Source organism: Centroberyx gerrardi, chromosome 23 (genome assembly GCF_048128805.1).
Source record: "Centroberyx gerrardi isolate f3 chromosome 23, fCenGer3.hap1.cur.20231027, whole genome shotgun sequence".
NCBI classification, from domain to species: domain Eukaryota; kingdom Metazoa; phylum Chordata; class Actinopteri; order Beryciformes; family Berycidae; genus Centroberyx; species Centroberyx gerrardi.
The window spans coordinates 22391331-22406380 of NC_136019.1; positions in this window are offsets into that span (position 1 = coordinate 22391331).

Consider the following 15050-nt stretch of genomic DNA (forward strand, 5'->3'; position numbering starts at 1 on the left):
TGCTCTCCCAGAAGCTGATGTAGTCTGTGATGCAATGGGAGAGACCCTCGATGTCCTCCCCATAGTCCTTCTGGAACAGCTCCCAGTCCGTGGTCTGGAAACATTCCTGAAGGGCCTCCTCAGCCTCCTCAGACCACACCAACACAGTCCTGGTGGTGGACTGCCGGGGGGGGGGGGGGGGGGGGGTAGTGCAGCTGTATGCTTCCTTAGCATTGGCATACAGCAGGTCCAAGGTCTTGTTCTCCCTTGTTTTGCAGGTCACATACTGTGTGAAGTTGGTCAGGGTTCTGGAGGGCGGGACATGGATGAAGTCTCAATTAACTGTCATGAAGGCGCTGGGGTGATTCCTCTGTAATCCTGCGACTGTAGAGTGGATGACGTCACTAGCGTGCGCCACCACTGCCGCTGGTGGGATGTAAACAAAAGCAACAATGGCGTGCGAAAACTCCCGGGGCAGGTAGTATGGCCTCAGACCCACAGCCAACAGCTCGATATCTGGAGTACAGATGTGTGCCTTCACAGTTATGTGTCCTGGGTTACACCACCAGGAGTTAAGAAAGTTGGCCGGACCTCCTCATTTCTTCTTACCACTTCGTTTCTCCCTGTCTGCCCGCACTAGCGTGAAGCCGACTAGTTCGACTGAACAGTCCGGTATATTCCCATTCAGCCATGTCTCCGTGAAGCACAACACACTGCTCTCCTGGGACTGATGTTGACTGCTCACCAGGGCTGAGAGTTTGTCCGTCTTGTTGGCCAGCGATCTCACGTTTCCCATGACCACTGATGGAAGGCAAGGTTTAAATCTCCTATTCCTCTCTCTCACACCGTCTCTCGTTCCCCATCTGTGTCTCCTTATCTGGAAAAATTAGAATACCAGCTGGCAGGAATACCAGCGGAGCAGCTGCTTTAGCCTGAAGCGCAAGAAGCGTCTCTTGCATATAGACAATTATTGTCTGTCCATCTGCTGTCCGGCTAAAACTTCGCAGATAAATTACTAGCACTAAGCATAGAGCTAGAACGTTGAAAAGTTGAGCAGTGCAAAATAATACAAAGTAGTGCAATGAAATAGCAAAAAAAATAGCAAAGGTAGACAGAAAATTAGAAAAAGTAGCGAAAAAGTAGATAAAACGTGGGAACTGCTGTGACCGGCTGCCACACTCAACGACGGCGCCACTACTACTGTTGTGCACTTTATTTTGTAATTTCTAATTTTTCCAATTAAAAGAATCTAGTTTGAACTAGGATGAAGTCCTCTCATCCTTTTAGAATTGCATGGTAAATATAACATCAATGTTCTCTTTTCTAAAAAGTAACTCAGTAACTTTTACTTTGAGTACATTTTAAACACTTTTTACTTTTACTTCAGTAGATTTTAACACCAGTACTTTTACTTATACTTAAGTAGAATACCAGCAAAATAAGTAATGCAGAGAATGGTAACTTATCTTATAAGTGACTATGGAATCCATGTAAATGCTACGGTGTACTTCAAGTCTAGTATATGAAGATGCTCTGCCATTGTAACCCTCTTAGCACAACCTCCATGGCCTGCTGAAATGTGCTTGTCTGGGTCCTTACATAAGCCACAGGTCATTCTGCTGTATTCATAGAGCCCATACTTGGTGATGAAAGCAGCTTTGCAGTGGTCATGCTCATGCAGTTCAATCTGCCAGAATCCACTTTGGAGGTTAAGTGTTGAAAAGGCTTCAGACACCTGGACAGGTGAGGTACCTACGGGTTCTTCCTTGGATGATGGTTGCATGGGGAAGGTGCCAGGAAGTGACTCTTCTGTCATCTGCCACTCACAGCTTTCAGGGGAGTTCTTGACTTGATTTGCTTTGTTAGTGGCCACAGGACTTTTTTTCATTTCTACTAGCATGCTGACCGGAGGGCACCCCATCTGCAAGGCCAGCTGGTTCCAGGACTGCTGTTATGCCAGGTTTGGGGCTTTCAACAATTCCCCAGATGTTGCATTAACTTCAGAATCAGAATCACAATTGCAGAATTGCATTCACTTTGTGGTGGGAGGGTGAATAGTTTCATGAGCAGTACTCTGGAGACAGTATAACCTTCAATACATCTCCCAGCAAGGTAGCTCGGCAATGGCCATCAATGAAGACCTTGCCTCCCTTCTGAATGGTCACATCGTTTTGCAGCATGAAGTCTAACCCCATGAGGAAGTAGTCCTGAATAGGACCTACATAAATGTTGAAGTACACACTTTTACTGCCCACTTTCAGTGTCACGTTGTAACCCTTGTACCCCTCTAGCAGCTTGAACACTTCACAGGACATGACAGTGGCTTGTGCTCCGGTTCCAACAACACACATAGATGGTTGACATATATCAGGGATGCAAACAACTTGCTTTTCTGTGAATGTTGCGCAATTTGGGTGAATCGTCCAGTGAGTCAAAGCAGCTTACAAAAAGTCTTTAGTCATCACACTAGGGATATTGACGACAAACTTGCTTGTGCTTGCTCATTTTGTTCATATTTAGTGAAATGGGGATGTGCCTTAGTATCAGTTCAACATTTGGCCAACGTTACACTCTTCATCATTGAATACTTGGCTAGATAAAAGTAACGTTAGCCTGTTTTCTTCCAAACACTGTACTGTTCAAATTCAGTCATTATCTACTCACCCCCAATCTTCACTACAGCCTAAAAACGTTACAAAAACGTTGCGCGTGTGCATGACTTTCAAACGTCTGCTCACTATACAGGTAGATTATTTCACATACCTCCTGTAGAGACACGTCCCTCCATTGTAAACACATGTGTCGTACAGAGCAGTCGGCTTCAGAAGCGTTACTTCCGCTTTTCTTCCCCGGGCTTTTGGACGCTAATCCTCTGAGGAGAAAGTTCACTACACAGCCGGACTACACTGGCACACTGACAGACATTCACAAGCAGAAAGTGACAACAGTCTTAACATCACACAGTGTAGCGCAGCTCTTCAGAAAGGAGAATCCCAACCCTAAAACCCCCGAAGTGGCTGAAAAGATCATGGAAAGTGTTAAACTTCTGACACCCATGTTGGACCACATATCAAATGCACCTTGATGTGCATGTAGAGAAGAGTAGCCAGCAATGACCTAATGATTTTTTGTGCATTATGATTTATGAATTGAATGACAGCTATATTTCCATCTATTAATGAAAAAAAAAACAAGATGTGAAATGTGTTTGCGCAACTTAATGGAGATAAATTAACTTATTTCTAAAACAAATCACTTGACAATGAGTCACAATGAGTAACCTATATTTTTGTTTCTTAGCCAATGCTCTAGGCCAGTGGTTCTCAAAGTGGGGTCCGGGGACCCCCAGGGGTCCGTGGCACTCTGCCAGGGGGTCCGTGAAAAGTTTTCAGATTCATTCATTTAAATTATCATGATATAAAAAAAGTTTTTTTTTTTATTTTTTATTTTTTTTACAAAAGGCTTCATAGTTCAACGAATAATATTTTATTTTTTAAATCTAAAATAGTTAATAGATTACGTTCTAATCTAACGAATCTATAAATTTAAAAGTCAAGCACGTCACCCGTTACCGTGGAAACAACAATAACTGGTACGTCAGTCAGAGAGCGCCTCCGGCTGCTAGCATGCTACGAAGATGGACAGATTTTTAAAACGACCGGTTACGGCTACAAATGAAGTAAATGAAAAACAAAAAACAAAAGTAAGGAAATACGATGAGGAATATCTCCAGTATGGATTTATTGAAGTGAAAGGGAGGCCGAAATGTCTTATATGCCTGCAGTGTCTTGCCAATGAGGCGATGAAGCCTGCCAAATTGAAGAGGCACCTCAAGACCAAGCATCCAGATTATGTAAAAAAAGACCGGTCTTTTTTTGAGAGGAAGGGCGAGGACCGCCAGCAACAACGGATGGTGAGTGTTACAACACAAAGTAGTGGTTTGGGATTGTAGCAATGTTGCAGATGTTTTGCAATCTACTTGATACATATGTTGCAATGCAGGCATGTGTTCAGTTTGTTATAGCCTGCATTTATTTTATGATTAGACTTTTATCAATCATTACGTATGAACTAAGAGTGAAACACTTTTATCTTGATGTGTGTGTGTGTGTATATGTTCTGAAATGCACTTCAAATTAGCACTTTTCTCTTGATTTCCCTTTGATATTTTGTTTAGGTACAGTGCAGCTAATTGATTGATTGTTTTATGGGTATTCTGTGTTGAGATGGTGCAAATATTTTTAATACATATCTAATATCTTTCTAATACATTTCTCTTGTGTTGTTCTTTCACATAACTAAGACTATAGAAGTGTAAAAAATAGGCTACGTAAGATTATTCCAAGGGACATAAATGTCAAGTCAATTTTTATTTATATAGCCCAAAATCACAAATCAGAATGAGGGGGTCCCCGGTGTATTCTCTATCTTGTAAGGGGTCCTTGGCTGAAAAACAATTGAGAACCACTGCTCTAGGCAATGCTGTTATTGGCGAACATTCTCGAACTCTCTCAATCACACCTGGAACTCAACATCTGACTGACTCAAAATCTGGTTGCAGACAAGGTAGCAGTGAGCAGGATGACACTTTCACGAACTGCTGCCTCTTATAAGATGGTGCATAGTCTGGGACACACATTTTCTGAGAGAACGTTCTCAAATTTGAGGCAATATCCCCTTTCTCTGAATGCAGATGAGAGCACATACAATAGTAACAAAAAAGTCCTTGCAATGCTTGTGAGCTACTTTAACCAAGAGCAGAAAGATGTTGTTGTTGAACACTTAGGTTCTCCTGAAGTTGTGAAAGTCACTACTGCCAGCTTGGAGAAAGCCATCTGCAACTTCTTTAAAGAAAAAAACATTCTCGGGACAAACCTGGCCAGCATAATGTTGGACTCATGCAACGTGATGCGAGGCAGCAAGTCAGGACTGGAAGCAAGAATCAGACACAACACTTCTTGACGTTGATGGTGATTCTTACGACCACGTGCACAACACTGCAAAGAAGTTTGCAGGGCCCTTTGAGAACTACCTTGAGCAGCTGTTTGCAGATCTCCATACCTGCCACCAGTGGGCATCAGATCAGGTAACTAAATTTACATTTTAATTTTAGCTTAAGTGAAAGATCTAGTTTTTGTTCTTGGTTTTTCTAATGCCTTGAATGGTGTGTCACTTAGTCATGTAAGAGGACTTAGCCCAGTATGTATTTATTTGCAGGTGATGTACAGTAACAGTCGCAAATGTGCTTGCTGTGCTTTTGGAACATTGTTTGGTTGCAGTAACAGATTAAGTCACTGGGTGGCGCTCCTTGTTTTTACTGGGACTGGGTTACAGCGGCAGGTTGAGTACTACTCCCAGTCTATCTCCCGACGAGTAGCTTGTCTCTTCAGTAACGATTTGGTACGTGTTAAACTATATCAATCTACATGTATGTTGAGAGATTATAGTGCCGTAGAGACCAGGCATTGTATAGTTGACAAGTATAGGTGAATAAAGTGGTACATGTGTGAAATCCCAATACTGACGTCGTCTGGCTCTGTCATGCTATCTCGGAACAGCCTACTTCCCTAAAGCTAATGTGGGCTAGGACACGACCAAGCGCGTTACAAGTGGCGCCCGAACATCGTTCTTTGGACTTTTCCCCTCAACGAACAAGCTACGGATCTGGAGTTGGACCGACCTGCCTGCCGAATCGAACATTGGTGGCGGATAGTCTACATGCGGTATCGAGCTAGCTGCTAACTGAAGCTTGTACAGGTGAGCTTCATCGGCGCAGGGCGCTTTGTCGAAGAACCCCTTGAACTGTGTGTGTAAGTGGAGAAGTAGGGAGACGCCGAGGGAGCTCCGGAGTTTCCCGTTTCACGTCCTGGCAGTGGGGTGCACCAAGACTGTTTCGACACATCCTCTAATTTGAATGGTTCATGGAACTTCAGTCTACATCTGCTTTATTCTGCGTCCGGTTTTCGCTACTTCACCAGAGTGGATTCTGAACTGAACTGAACTGAATCGGATTTTGGAACAGCGGGACCCAGTGGGTGAAGCAGGGTATATATTATTTGATTATATAGTTATAAAAAAAAAAGTTAGACTGTTGCCTTTTGAAACTGTGCATTGCATCTAAGACTGTCATCTGCATACTCCATTGTGTTTTTTGTGTGAGAGCTTTAATTTTGGTTACATAAAAGAATATAAAAAGTAATACTTGGAATGTTAATACCTGGAATATTGTGAAAATAGCCGGTGAGGTTTGGGTCATTTGCAGTGTTGATAGTCTGGTAATTTATGAGTATTTTTCTTCTGATTCTGATTACTAGTTATTTGATCATTTTATTTGTTTCTTTCCTGTAAATGATGATGTCTCACCCTGACTTGCAGATGGAGATACTTGACTTTGACTCCGACAGTGACAGAGTCTCTCCCAAGACATGTTGTCCCTCAACATACTGTCCCAACCCTTGAGTTGCAGGTTCAGGATCTACAAGCTGAGGTATGTCTGCGTGACTCCCTTGACCTACAAAAGAGCATACTCACACACTGGGAACAAGCCAGTAAGGTGGGCACTAACGTTTCTACTGCTCAGCAGTCAACTCCTGTCCCAGTGGCTACTTCAACCCCATACGCTCCTGCTGTGACTAGAATGGGACCCACACCTTCTGGTGGGGAGTATTCTGATAAGGCTCACGCTGGAAACACCCCGTCTTTCCTTCAATCTAATTCACTTGAGCTCAACAACACGAGCAGAGTTCTCGCAGCAGCAGCTTTACACCAGGCTAAGCTCGAACCACCTGTGTTTGCTGGTGACGGTAAAGTTCACCCAGAAGAATGGCTACAGTCTGTCAACACTTACAGATCTTCCTTGAATCTAACTGATATTCAAGTACTTCATGAGCTGCCACACTTTCTTGCAAAGGAACCTAGGAAATGGTTCAAGGTTCTCAGCTCTCACGTTGTCACGTGGGCACAATTCTGTGAGCTTTTCAGGACAGTTTTCCTGCCGGCGGACAACCAAGAACGTGTCATGAGAGGCATCCTTGATCGTGTCCAGGCGCCTGAGGAACCTCTCCCTACATTTGTGGCTCACATGCTGAGCGAGTACAACAAACTAAAAAGCCCTCCCCCTGAGCAAGAACAGATTGAGCTGATATGTAAACATGCACTGGAGAGATACAGAGTTGCTCTCTATGGCACACCCATCCCATCAGTGATGGACCTATTGTTGCGGGCTCACGAGCTTCACTCAGTTCTTGGTCCGAGTGGCCCACTTCACTTTCCTGTTGGTTCCAGAGTGAATCCAGCCAGTGAGACCTACTGCTTTAAATGCTCAAGACCTGGTTTCACATGTCGTACTTGCCCCAGCTGCAACACTGTTGCCCAGTTCAGCTCTCGTCCTCGGGAGACCCCTGAAAATCACACTCAACCTCTGCCAATGGTTCAGGATTCAAGAACGGCTGTGCCAGGGACTGGAAACCCTAGTATGTCGGATCAGGCCAGACAGCTCAACAGGCAGGGGGGAAACTCCAGGGGAGGGAGGACGTTTCACCGAGGCAATCCTCCCTCCAGACGTTAATTGAGCCTTGCCCACTTGCACCAACCTCACAAGATCAACAAATTCTTGGTCACGTAGAGGATGTAGCTTCTCAGTCACACTGGAACACACCTTTTAGAGTGAAAGTGAACTTCAATGGTGTGTCCTTGGATGCTACGCTCGATACAGGTGCCTCACTCTCAGCTGTCCGAGCAGAACTTATTCAGATAAACGACAAATATTCTGATAAAATACTAAACTGAGAGGGCCCGCCAGTGTCTCTTGCAGATAATGCTTCTTGCATCCCCAAAGGTGTCACTTGGTTGACGCTTGGTTTCATGAACAAAAGTTTCTACCATCGCTTTGCCATAATTCACAACCTCTCTTCTCCTTTCGTTCTGGGGATGGATTTCATGATGAGAGCCTCAATAACTATCCATATCCCCTTGAGGACTGTGATTATGGATGATAGCCCATTTTTTCTGTTTGATGAGGAGGATGACTGTGCGGTAGTACCGTACACTGGACACAAAACTATCATGTGCCTTGATGTCTTCACATCTGCTCTTCACACAAAAGTTGATGAAGCTAATCTTGACGAAGACCAAAAGGAGCTGATGTTGGATCTCCTGACACGCTTTGGAGACATGCTTGATGGTCGCCTAGGCCACACTTCTCTGGCAGAACATGTCAGTGATACAGAGGATGCAAAGCCCATCCATCTCCCTCCATACCGCACATCTCCAGCAAAGAAACAACTGATCGAGGATCAGATACAGCAAATGTTGCAAAACGGCATCATCGAGGCAGCATCAGGCCCGTGGGCTGCTCCGGTCGTGATGGTGAGCAGGCCTTGCACTGATCCAAGGTTTTGCGTCGACTTCAGGGGACTGAACCAGGTTACAGTGAAAGATTCCTATCCTCTGCCACGTGTGGATGAGTCTCTTGATTTCCTTGCCAGAGGGCGTTTCATCTCCACACTGGATTTAGCTCGAGGATACTGGCAGGTGGCAGTTGCAGAGGAATCCAGACCAAAGACAGCTTTCGTATCTCACTGCAGTCTATTCCAGTTCTGTGTGCTCCCCTTTGGACTCTGCAACGCACCTGCCACGTTTCAAAGGCTCATGAACACAGTCCTCGCTGGTCTCATCTACAAGAGCTGTGCCGTGTATTTGGATGACATTGTTGTCGCCTCACCGACCTTTGATCAACACCTGGCTGACCTTGAGGAGGTGCTCGCAGAGCTGAAAGTTGCTGGTCTCTCGCTGAAGCTCAGCAAATGTCACTTCTGCCTGTCGGAGTTCACCTTCCTCGGCTACCGCATCACACCTTTGGGTGTAAAACCAGATCCCGATAAGGTGAGGGCGGTAATGGAATTCAAAACGCCATCCACCGTAAAACAAGTCAGACAGTTCCTGGGCCTAACACGATACTACGCCCGCCATGCCAAACCCCTCCATGCGCTCACTAGGAAAGATGCACAGTTTCTTTGGAATGATGACTGCCAAGCCTCCATGGATCTTTTAAAAAGCTTCATAACATCTGCGCCGGTCCTGAGATTTCCAGACTTCACGTGCCCTTTCGACATTCATGCTGATGCCTGTGACATCGGCTTGGGAGCAGCCTTGATGCAGAAAGATGAAGGGGGCCAGGATGTCACTGTGGCATATGCAAGTCGTTCCCTGGAAAAGTCAGAGAAACCATACTCGACCCCTGAGAAGGAGTGTTTAGCAGTCATTTGGGCTCTTGAACACTTCAGACCCTATGTTGAGGGCCTCCATGTGACTGTCATCACGGACCACAGCAGTCTCAGGTGGTTAATGTCTCGTCCTAACCCCTCCGGCCGACTAGCCAGGTGGTCTCTTCGGCTCCAAGACTTTGACTTCAGCATAGTGCACAAGCCTGGTGTACACAATAGAGTGCCCGACGCTCTCTCCTGAAATCCCCTGTCTCCCTCTAGTGATACTCCCATGGATCTCCTGCCTGAGTATGCTGTTATAGGCGGTCTTGATCTTCATGCCCTGCCCCCGGTGATGTTGGCAGACCGGCCACATGTGAGACAGCTGCAGCTGGACGACCCACGAACGGGTGAGCTACTCAGGAGTCTTGAAGAGAACCTCCAGGTTGAGTCAGGAGACAACCAATTCCCACAGTACGCTGATCATGATGGTCTACTCTACTACCAAGACCCCAAGGCGAAATGCAGGTTGCATCCACTGAAGCAACTCAAGCTTCATGCCCCTATGTCGATCCGTGGCTCTCTACTCAACTATTATCATGACCATCCTACTGCGGGACATCTAGGTGTTACAAAGACACTAGCAAGGCTACGGTTCAGGTTCTTCTGGCCTAAGATGGCATCCGATGTCAAACGGTATGTCACTTCCTGTTCAGTCTGTCAACTCACCAAGCCCAGTCAGAGAAAACCAGCAGGTCTTATGGTTCCCATCCTACCTCAAAAACCTTGGGAATATGCCGGAGTGGATTTTGTTGGTCCGCTGCCTCGCACGCCACATGGAAATGCCTACATACTAGTCTTTGTGGACTACTTCTCCAAGTGGATTGAAGTGTGTGCAGTGAGGGAAGCTACCGCTCAAGTTGTGGCGGGGAAGTTTGTCAGCGAAGTGTTTGCCTGACATGGTGCTCCAAATTACCTCATGTCGGACAGAGGTTCACCATTCGTGAGTGAGTTCTTGGAACATGTCATATCAACCCTTGGGTCTGAGCACAGGCTCACTACAGCTTACCACCCGCAGACAAATGCAACTGAGCACGTGAACCGAACCCTGAAAGCAGCTATACGCGCTTATGTTGGGGACAAGCACACGTCATGGGACAAGTATATTCCCCAGATCTGCTTTGCGCTGCGGACTGCCCCTCATGAGAGCACAAGTCTCAGCCCTTCCATGATGCTGTACGGTTGGGAGCTAGAGACTTCTCTTGATCTCATTACTCAACCCACCTGTGATGGCATGGATGAGCCTGGTGTTCCTTACCCTGAAAATTTGAGAGCCTCGCTCCAGGAAGCACACGACCATGCCAGAGCAGCCCTTAATCAGAGTCATGACCGTCAAAAGCACTACTATGACTTGAGACGTCGACAGGTTGCATACAAAGTCGGTGACCTTGTCAGGGTTAAGTCTCACCCAAAGTCAGATGCCCTAGCTAACTTCACAGCTAAGTTGGCTCCACTGTTCACAGGCCCCTTCCGTGTCACCCAGAAGTTAAGTGATGTCAACTACAGGCTCACCCGCGTGGCTACTGGTCAGGATGCTGGAATTTTCCATGTAGTGAACATGCAGCCTTTCCATACATGGGACACAACTTCTTCCAGCAGGCGCACTGTCTCTGTGGCCACTGAACAAGAGGACCCTGTGGAAGGTGATGTTTCCGGGGCCGAAGGATCAGGCACCCCCCCTAATGTGAACATGCACTGTGGAAGTATCCCTGACTTGACTGACATGACAGAGGAAATGGACTGTGAGACTGACTTCTGGCCTGACGGCACTGACCGACACACCTGTGACTGAGTCTGACCTTGGGTGTACACGCTATAACTTGAGACTGAGACGCTTCCCCAGAATCACTTCTGGTTGGTCAGACGATAGATGGACAAACCCTTACCATACTGACAAACTTGACCTGAGGTAGAGGTTTTAGTTTGAATTGTGTTAAAGAACACAAAGGGAGGTGCTATGTTTGGAAAGAGAAAATGAGATAACTGATTTAGCCTGTATTTCATCCTTTGTATGACTATATGTTGCATATTTTGAGTTTCCTTGACCTGCCTGAGAGGTAGTTTTTGTTCTCAACATCATTCAGGTTTTCATACAGGTTAAGTGTTCAGTAAGTCATATGTTCTTTCAGAATGAAATGATGTTGAATTAAGGTTCATTTACAAAAAAAAGGGAAAAAAAAGACTGAAAAAGGGGATTTTGTGCTGTGCTTTTCAACCTGGTTCTTTTTTTGTTGAATTATGGCTTTCTCTATGTATACTGACGTGTGGCAGTGTTAATGGAGTTTTATGTATTTCCCTGTGTGGTTGTGGCAGCTTTTCTTAGTCTATGTACGGATGTCTGAAAAGTATTGTCTTTCCTCAGTTGTGTGCGGCTGAGGTCAGCCTTTGTTTCACCGGGGGAGAATATGTAACAGTCGCAAATGTGCCTGCTGTGCTTTTGGAACATTGTTTGGTTGCAGTAAAAGATTAAGTCACTGGGTGGTGCTCCTTGTTTTTACTGGGACTGGGTTACAGCGGCAGGTTGAGTACTACTCCCAGTCTATCTCCCGACGAGTAGCTTGTCTCTTCAGTAACGATTTGGTACGTGTTAAACTATATCAATCTACTCTATGTATGTTGAGAGATTATAGTGCCGTAGAGACCAGGCACTGTATGGTTGACAAGTATAGGTGAATAAAGTGGTACATGTGTGAAATCCCAATACTGACGTCGTCTGGCTCTGTCATGCTATCTCGGAACAGCCTACTTCCCTAAAGCTAATGTGGGCTAGGACACAACCAAGCGCGTTACAGTACCTCAAAGAAATTGCTGAGAGGTTTTCCCCCCACTGTTGGTTGTCTGCTTATGAGGGACAAACAAAGCAATACAAACAAACAGAATGCTGCCTGTGTACAGAGTCCTATACTTTGGTTTCATGGAGGAGGAAGACAAAGCTCTGTACAAAGATGCGTTGCAGCAGCTCAACAAAGACCAGACCATGTCAGTAGGAAGGCACAGCAAAGGATAGCATTTGTGCACCAAGATCTCAGCAAGAAAGGTATATATCACAGAACTTGAATGGATAGAACAATCTTTCCCATTCAAATCAACGTTCATGGGTGGTCAGAGTGGTGGCCATTGGGCTAGCTTCTGTAATTTACGGCAAGTCGGTGAGGTATGAGGTTTTGCAGCAAGGACCAAAGCACTAGAAAACTGGCATTGCAGCTGAATTGAGTTGTCACTCATGTCACCACTAGGTGGTGGTCTTTTACAAGTTGCTTCTGTCTTTTTAAGTATATCAAAAGATTTGTGCACAATTAGTGGAAGTGGTTACAGTTGAGTTAATCTGTTTCAGCCAATGTCCGTTAGCTGTTTTAAGTTAGCCAATGCTAACTTTTCTTCTCCAATAAAGGTAGGCTAAGCTATATTAGTTTATAGCATTTGAGGGGCTATTTTAAAGGCACATGTTTGATGATGCTTACTAGCTAGTTTTGCCAATATGCTGAATTTAATGAGAAGAGCTAGTGAGAGAAGCACAATCTTTCATAATGCTATGTTAACCTTGGCACAAACAGCACCTTTCAGTTGAGTTTTGACAATTTGCTAAGCACTCCTGCAACAGACACATCTGCACAGTTCAAGCCAGTGTGACACACTTTAGGGCCTTAATGCCTAGACTTGCGTTGTCACCACCACCAACTAACCCTTAAAATTCCATAATCGCCATTTTGTACTGTACTAGCCAAATTACCATGATATGGAAGGACCATTCACTGAAATAATTTAAACAATTTAAAATGAATTTTCTTACCTTATAAGCAGTTCATAGAAGAGTTGCTGCAGTTTTCCACTCCTCAGATAGGCATATATGGAGTGTTAGGCTATCCCAAACAATCCACTGACCTCCATTCACCAAACCAATGTTCAACTGATACCTTTTTCATCTCGATGAGTCACAGAGAAACAATGGTATGCAGTTTTTCTTGTGTGAGTGTTTTACTTTTACTTATATCAGTTATTGAATGAAAATAAATAAATAATAAAAATGAAATAAAATAACTTGTACAAGTAAAACAAAGGCACCTTATAAGAAATAGTGTAGACCATTGTTTCCTAGTGACTTCTCAATATGAAAAATGTGTCCATACATTTTTGCAAATGAATGGACCTCAATGGATTGCTTACATGCCATAAACGACTGATGAGTGCAGCAACCATTCCATGAACTGCTTATGAGGTAAGAAAATGACATGCAAATTATATTATTTCGGTGAAGCTCCCCTTCAATAAATGTTCATCAAACCTGTCCTCCATGACTGCTGTAGTCCTCAATTGATAATTGGTGAACTTCCTCCCAGTTAAACCTTTCAGAGGGTTGCTTTCTCCTCAATGCATAGTACTGTTGCCTAACACAATGCAGTTCAGCCCCAAAATTAATTGACGAACATGCTAACAAGCTGTATTCTAATTTTAAATTCTCTTCCCACATTTTCACAATTTCCAGTGAGATGGTATATTATATTTATTTACAATAAATAGTTAAGCTATGACATGAATGATTCCTGACAGAACTGAAAAACTTTCTTAGAACATTTAAAAAAAACAAAATGGCAATTTGGGCTGAACCCTTCCAATCACCGCTGGCGGCGATTTAAAACAGTGTTTTTGGACTTATGATGTAGGTATTTTCCTTTCCGACCACTAGAGGGTGACAGAAACCGCAACACATTTGTGAATAAAGCACAGCAAATCTATTGCATTACAGAGGCCCCTAAGGACAAATCTAACAAAGCACTGTGCATTAAGGCTAATAGCTAAGCTAAACGTACCTACAGAGAAGTGTCAGTTACCAGTCTCGCTTTGCCAGATCTTTCTCACACTGAAGGTTACATGTCCCACAATGACAAGTGAAGAGGTTGGTTGCAAGTTTACTAGTTAAACATGCTTCATAGATTCCGCCATTACGATAATTTTTTTCAGGAATGGGAGAGGATGAGGGCCGCTTTTAAACAGCGAGGAGGAGACAAGCTAGTTTTAAAAAAAATGAAAAGCTATTGAAAGTCCCGGGAGGAGCTTCGTCCGGAGCGAAATTTGATGACAAGCTTTAGAAAAGAGGTGAAAACAGCAACACAGCTGGCCCGCGTGTGTGGATATTGGTTTATATCATGTAATCTCCACGTAGCACACATTAGTTTCAGGATTGGTTATAAGGTCTGATATCGCAGAGGACTGCCTTTTCTAATGGCCATCTATGGACAAAATGCTTTTTTTTATGGCAAAGTCACATCTGCAAGCGATTCACCAAGTGGCTGATTTGCCTCCATTTATTTTCTATGAGAAGCGATTGATCACTGTGCGCTGAATGTTGGGATAGTTTGAAATGCAAACTGAGCTCACGAGGCGGTGAAATAAGTGAGCTCGAGTCAATAAAATGCAAATGAATGCGATAGTCACAGCATGACAACCAATGACATTTGGGGAAATAAGGCACAAGTATATAGCCAGGAAGGAAATAACTAGATAGTCGCTGAATCATGGTGGAAGAGAAAAAACAGGCAGCCGCATAGACAGGGCGACAGCGATGCCATGCAAACTCATTGCTTGTTAATGTGGCTCTGCCATTAGAATAAACCCTAACCTTATCCTGTGTTGGCCACCATGTCAAATTGGTAGCAAAGCTTCGACCCAACCCATGGGGGCTGGGTGGCACACTGTAAAATGCAGTGTGGAGGCCAGTAGAGGCTGCCAGTGTTAACAGTAATTATACTAACATCTCCAAATGAATGTGTTAATGATTTATTGATGGTAAAATGATACACATAGTACCTT